The sequence below is a fragment of the Oncorhynchus clarkii genome, chromosome 25, assembly GCF_045791955.1.
Source record: "Oncorhynchus clarkii lewisi isolate Uvic-CL-2024 chromosome 25, UVic_Ocla_1.0, whole genome shotgun sequence".
NCBI lineage: Eukaryota > Metazoa > Chordata > Actinopteri > Salmoniformes > Salmonidae > Oncorhynchus > Oncorhynchus clarkii.
This window is the reverse complement of record NC_092171.1, coordinates 47,325,239-47,332,518: the sequence shown is the minus strand read 5'-3', so window position 1 is coordinate 47,332,518 and position 7,280 is coordinate 47,325,239.

Genomic DNA, 7,280 nt, shown 5'->3' with positions numbered 1-7,280 from the left:
AGTAGATCTAGCTGTTCTGTCATAATACAATAGAGACAATCGATCTAGCTTGTCTGTCATAATATAATAGAGGCAGTAGATCTAGCTGGTCTGTCATAATATAATAGAGACAGTAGATCTAGCTGGTCTGCCATAATATAAAAGAGACAGTAGATCTAGCCGGTCTGTCATAATATAACAGAGACAGTAGATCTAGCTGGTCTGTCATAATATAATAGAGACAGAGACAGTAGATCTAGCTGGTCTGTCATATTATAATAGAGACAGTAGATCTAGCTGGTTTGGCATAATATAATAGAGACAGTAGATCGAGCTGGTCTGCCATATCATAATAGATACAGCAGATCTAGCTGTTCTGTCATAATATAATAGAGACAGTAGTTCTAGCTGGTCTGTCATAATATAATAGAGACATAGAGACAGTAGATCTAGCTGGTCTGTCATAATATAATAGAGACAGTAGATCTAGCTGGTCTGTCATAAAAGAACAGAGACAGTAGTTCTAGCTAGTCTGTAATAATATAATAGAGACAGTAGATCAAGCTGGTCTGTCATAATATAATAGAGACAGTAGATCTAGCTGTTCTGTCATAATACAATAGAGACAATCGATCTAGCTGGTATTTCATAATACAATAGAATCAGTAATCTAGCTGGTCTGTCATAATATAATAGAGACAGTAGATCTAGCTGGTCTGTCATATTATAATAGAGAATGTAGATCTAGCTGGTCTGTCATAATATAATAGAGACAGTAGATCTAGCTGTTCTGTCATAATACAATAGAGACAATCGATCTAGCTGGTATTTCATAATACAATAGAATCAGTAATCTAGCTGGTCTGTCAAAATATAAGAGACAGTAGATCTAGCTGGTCTGTCATATTATAATAGAGACAGTAGATCTAGCCGGTCTGTCATAATATAACAGAGACAGCAGATCTAGCTGGTCTGTCATAATATAATAGAGACAGAGACAGTAGATCTAGCTGGTCTGTCATATTATAATAGAGACAGTAGATCTAGCTGGTCTGGCATAATATAATAGAGACAGTAGATCGAGCTGGTCTGCCATAACATAATAGATACAGCAGATCTAGCTGTTCTGTCATAATATAATAGAGACAGTAGTTCTAGCTGGTCTGTCATAATATAATAGAGACATAGAGACAGAAGATCTAGCTAGTCTGTAATAATATAATAGAGACAGTAGATCAAGCTGGTCTGTCATAATATAATAGAGACAGTAGATCTAGCTTTTCTGTCATAATACAATAGAGACAATCGATATAGCTGGTATGTCATAATACAATAGAATCAGTAATCTAGCTGGTCTGTCAAAATATAATAGAGACAGTAGATCTAGCTGGTCTGTCATATTATAATAGAGACAGTAGATCTAGCTGTTCTTTCATAATACAATAGAGACAATCGATCTAGCTGGTATGTCATAATACAATAGAATCAGTAATCTAGCTGTTCTGTCATAATACAATAGAGACAGTAGATCTAGCTGTTCTGTCATAATACAATGGAGACAATCGATCTAGCTGGTCTGTCATAATACAATAGAATCAGTAGATCTAGCTGGTCTGTCATAATATAATAGAGACAGTATATCTAATTTGTCTGTCATAATATAATAGAGACAGAGACAGTAGATCTACCTGGTCTGTCATATTATAATAGAGACAGTAGATCTAGTTGGTCTGTCATAATATAATAGAGACAGCAGATCTAGCTGTTTTGTCATAATATAATAGAGACAGTAGTTCTAGCTGGTCTGTCATAATATAATAGAGACATAGAGACAGTAGATCTAGCTGGTCTGTCATAATACAATAGAGGCAGTAGATCTAGCTGGTCTGTCATAATATAATAGAGACAGTAGATCGAGCTGGTCTGCCATAACATAATAGAGACAGCAGATCTAGCTGGTCTGTCATAATATAATAGAGACATAGAGACAGTAGATCTAGCTGGTCTGTCATAATACAATAGAGACAGTAGATCTAGCTGTTCTGTCATAATACAATAGAGAAAATCGGTCTAGCTGTTCGTCATTATATAATAGAGACAGTAGATCTAGCTGGTCTGTCATAATATAACAGAGACAGTAGATCTTGCTGGTCCGTCATAATATAATAGAGACAGTAGATCGAGCTGGTCTGCCATAACATAATAGAGACAGCAGATCTAGCTGGTCTGTCATAATATAATAGAGACATAGAGACAGTAGATCTAGCTGGTCTGTCATAATACAATAGAGACAGTAGATCTAGCTGTTCTGTCATAATACAAAAGAGAAAATCGGTCTAGCTGTTCGTCATTATATAATAGAGACAGTAGATCTAGCTGGTCTGTCATAATATAACAGAGACAGTAGATCTTGCTGGTCCGTCATAATATAATAGAGACAGCAGATCTAGTTGGTCTGTCATAATATAATAGAGACAGCAGATCTAGCTGTTTTGTCATAATATAATAGAGACAGTAGATCTAGCTGGTCTGTCATAATATAATAGAGACAGTATATCGAGCTGGTCTGTCAAAATACAAAAGAGACAGTAGATCTAGCTGTTCTGTCATAATATAATAGAGACAGTAGATCTAGCTGGTCTGTCATAATATAATAGAGACAGTATATCTAATTTGTCTGTCATAATATAATAGAGACAGAGACAGTAGATCTAGCTGGTCTGTCATAATATAATAGAGACAGTAGATCTAGCTGGTCTGTCATAATATAATAGAGACAGTAGATCTAGCTGGTCTGTCATAATATAATAGAGACAGTAGATCTAGCTGGTCTATCATAATATAATAGAGACTTAGAGACAGTAGACCTAGCCGGTCTGTCATATTATAATAGAGACAGTAGATCTAGCTGGTCTGTCATAATATAATAGAGACAGTAGATCTAGCTGGTCTGCCATAATATAACAGAGACAGCAGATCTAGCTGGTCTGTCATAATATAATAGAGACAGAGACAGTAGATCTAGCTGGTCTGTCATATTATAATAGAGACAGTAGATCTAGCTGTTTTGTCATAATATAATAGAGACAGTAGATCTAGCTGGTCTGTCATAATATAATAGAGACAGAATATCGAGCTGGTCTGTCAAAATACAAAAGAGACAGTAGATCTAGCTGGTCTATCATAATACAATAGAGACAGCAGATCTAGCTGTTCTGTCATAATATAATAGAGACAGTAGATCTAGCTGGTCTGTCATAATATAATAGAGACAGTAGATCTAGCTGGTCTGTCATAATATAATAGAGACAGTAGATCTAGCTGGTCTGTCATAATATAATAGAGACAGTAGATCTAGCTGGTCTGTCATAATATAATAGAGACAGTATATCTAATTTGTCTGTCATAATATAATAGAGACAGAGACAGTAGATCTAGCTGGTCTGTCATAATATAATAGAGACAGTAGATCTAGCTGGTCTGTCATAATATAATAGAGACAGTATATCGAGCTGCTCTGTCAAAATACAAAAGAGACAGTAGATCTAGCTGGTCTATCATAATACAATAGAGAGAGCAGATCTAGCTGTTCTGTCATAATATAATAGAGACAGTAGATCTAGCTGGTCTGTCATAATATAATAGAGACAGTAGATCTAGCTGGTCTGTCATAATATAATAGAGACAGTAGATCTAGCTGGTCTGTCATAATATAATAGAGACAGTAGATCTAGCTGGTCTATCATAATATAATAGAGACATAGAGACAGTAGACCTAGCCGGTCTGTCATATTATAATAGAGACAGTAGATCTAGCTGGTCTGTCATAATATAATAGAGACAGTAGATCTAGCTGGTCTGCCATAACATAATAGAGACAGCAGATCTAGTTGGTCTGTCACAATATAATAGAGACAGTAGATCTAGCTGGTCTGTCATAATATAACAGAGACAGTAGATCTAGCTGGTCTGTCATAATATAACAGAGACAGTAGATCTAGCCGGTCTGTCATAATATAACAGAGACAGTAGATCTAGCTGGTCTGTCATAATATAATAGAGACAGAGACAGTAGATCTAGCTGGTCTGCCATAATATAATAGAGACTGCAGATCTAGTTGGTCTGTCATAATATAATAGAGACAGAGACAGTAGATCTAGCTGGTCTGTCATATTATAATAGAGACAGTAGATCTAGCTGGTTTGGCATAATATAATAGAGACAGTAGATCGAGCTGGTCTGCCATATCATAATAGATACAGCAGATCTAGCTGTTCTGTCATAATATAATAGAGACAGTAGTTCTAGCTGGTCTGTCATAATATAATAGAGACATAGAGACAGTAGATCTAGCTGGTCTGTCATAATATAATAGAGACAGTAGATCTAGCTGGTCTGTCATAAAAGAACAGAGACAGTAGTTCTAGCTAGTCTGTAATAATATAATAGAGACAGTAGATCTAGCTGGTCTGTCATAATACAATAGAGACAGTAGATCTAGCTGTTCTGTCATAATACAATGGAGACAATCGATCTAGCTGGTCTGTCATAATACAATAGAATCAGTAGATCTAGCTGGTCTGTCATAATATAATAGAGACAGTATATCTAATTTGTCTGTCATAATATAATAGAGACAGAGACAGTAGATCTAGCTGGTCTGTCATATTATAATAGAGACAGTAGATCTAGCTGTTCTGTCATAATACAATAGAGAAAATCGATCTAGCTGTTCGTCATTATATAATAGAGACAGTAGATCTAGCTGGTCTGTCATAATATAACAGAGACAGTAGATCTTGCTGGTCCGTCATAATATATAGAGACAGCAGATCTAGTTGGTCTGTCATATTATAATAGAGACAGTAGATCTAGCTGTTTTGTCATAATATAATAGAGACAGTAGATCTAGCTGGTCTGTCATAATATAATAGAGACAGAATATCGAGCTGGTCTGTCAAAATACAAAAGAGACAGTAGATCTAGCTGGTCTATCATAATACAATAGAGACAGCAGATCTAGCTGTTCTGTCATAATATAATAGAGACAGTAGATCTAGCTGGTCTGTCATAATATAATAGAGACAGTATATCTAATTTGTCTGTCATAATATAATAGAGACAGAGACAGTAGATCTAGCTGGTCTGTCATAATATAATAGAGACAGTAGATCTAGCTGGTCTGTCATAATATAATAGAGACAGTATATCGAGCTGCTCTGTCAAAATACAAAAGAGACAGTAGATCTAGCTGGTCTATCATAATACAATAGAGAGAGCAGATCTAGCTGTTCTGTCATAATATAATAGAGACAGTAGATCTAGCTGGTCTGTCATAATATAATAGAGACAGTAGATCTAGCTGGTCTGTCATAATATAATAGAGACAGTAGATCTAGCTGGTCTGTCATAATATAATAGAGACAGTAGATCTAGCTGGTCTATCATAATATAATAGAGACATAGAGACAGTAGACCTAGCCGGTCTGTCATATTATAATAGAGACAGTAGATCTAGCTGGTCTGTCATAATATAATAGAGACAGTAGATCTAGCTGGTCTGCCATAACATAATAGAGACAGCAGATCTAGTTGGTCTGTCACAATATAATAGAGACAGTAGATCTAGCTGGTCTGTCATAATATAACAGAGACAGTAGATCTAGCTGGTCTGTCATAATATAACAGAGACAGTAGATCTAGCCGGTCTGTCATAATATAACAGAGACAGTAGATCTAGCTGGTCTGTCATAATATAATAGAGACAGAGACAGTAGATCTAGCTGGTCTGTCATATTATAATAGAGACAGTAGATCTAGCTGGTCTGGCATAATATAATAGAGACAGTAGATCGAGCTGGTCTGCCATAACATAATAGATACAGCAGATCTAGCTGTTCTGTCATAATATAATAGAGACATAGAGACAGTAGATCTAGCTGGTCTGTCATAATATAATAGAGACAGTAGATCTAGCTGGTCTGTCATAAAAGAACAGAGACAGTAGTTCTAGCTAGTCTGTAATAATATAATAGAGACAGTAGATCAAGCTGGTCTGTCATAATATAATAGAGACAGTAGATCTAGCTGTTCTGTCATAATACAATAGAGACAATCGATCTAGCTGGTATGTCATAATACAATAGAATCAGTAATCTAGCTGGTCTGTCTAAATATAATAGAGACAGTAGATCTAGCTGGTCTGTCATGTTATAATAGAGAAGGTAGATCTAGCTGGTCTGTCATAATATAATAGAGACAGTAGATCTAGCTGTTCTGTCATAATACAATAGAGACAATCGATTTAGCTGGTCTGTCATAATATAATAGAGGCAGTAGATCTAGCTGGTCTGTCATAATATAATAGAGACAGTAGATCTAGCTGGTCTGTCATATTATAATAGAGACAGTAGATCTAGCTGGTCTGTCATAATATAATAGAGACAGTAGATCGAGCTGGTCTGTCATAATATAATAGAGACAGCAGATTTAGCTGTTCTGTCATAATATAATAGAGACAGTAGTTCTAGCTGGTCTGTCATAATATAATAGAGACAGAGACAGTAGATCTAGCTGGTCTGTCATAATACAATAGAGGCAGTAGATCTAGCTGGTCTGTCATAATATAATAGAGACAGTAGATCTAGCTGGTCTGTCATAATAGAATAGAGACAGTAGATCTAGCTGTTCTGTCATAATACAATAGAGACAATCGATCTAGCTGGTCTGTCATAATATAATAGAGGCAGTAGATCTAGCTGGTCTGTCATAATATAATAGAGACAGTAGATCTAGCTGGTCTGTCATATTATAATAGAGACAGTAGATCTAGCTGGTCTGTCATAACATAATAGAGACAGTAGATCGAGCTGGTCTGCCATAATATAATAGTAACAGTAGATCTAGCTGGTCTGTCATAATATAATAGAGACAGTAGATCTAGCTGGTCTGTCATAATATAATAGAGACAGTAGATCGAGCTGGTCTGTCATTTTATAATAGAGACAGTAGATCTAGCTGTTCGTCATTATATAATAGAGACAGTAGATCTAGCTGGTCTGTCATAATATAACAGAGACAGTAGATCTTGCTGGTCCGTCATTATATAATAGAGACAGCAGATCTAGTTGGTCTGTCATAATATAATAGAGACAGCAGATCTAGCTGTTCTGTCATAATATAATAGAGACAGTAGATCTAGCTGGTCTGTCATAATATAATAGAGACAGTAGATCTAGATGGTCTGTCATAATATAATAGAGACAGTAGATCTAGCTGGTCTGTCATAATATAATAGAGA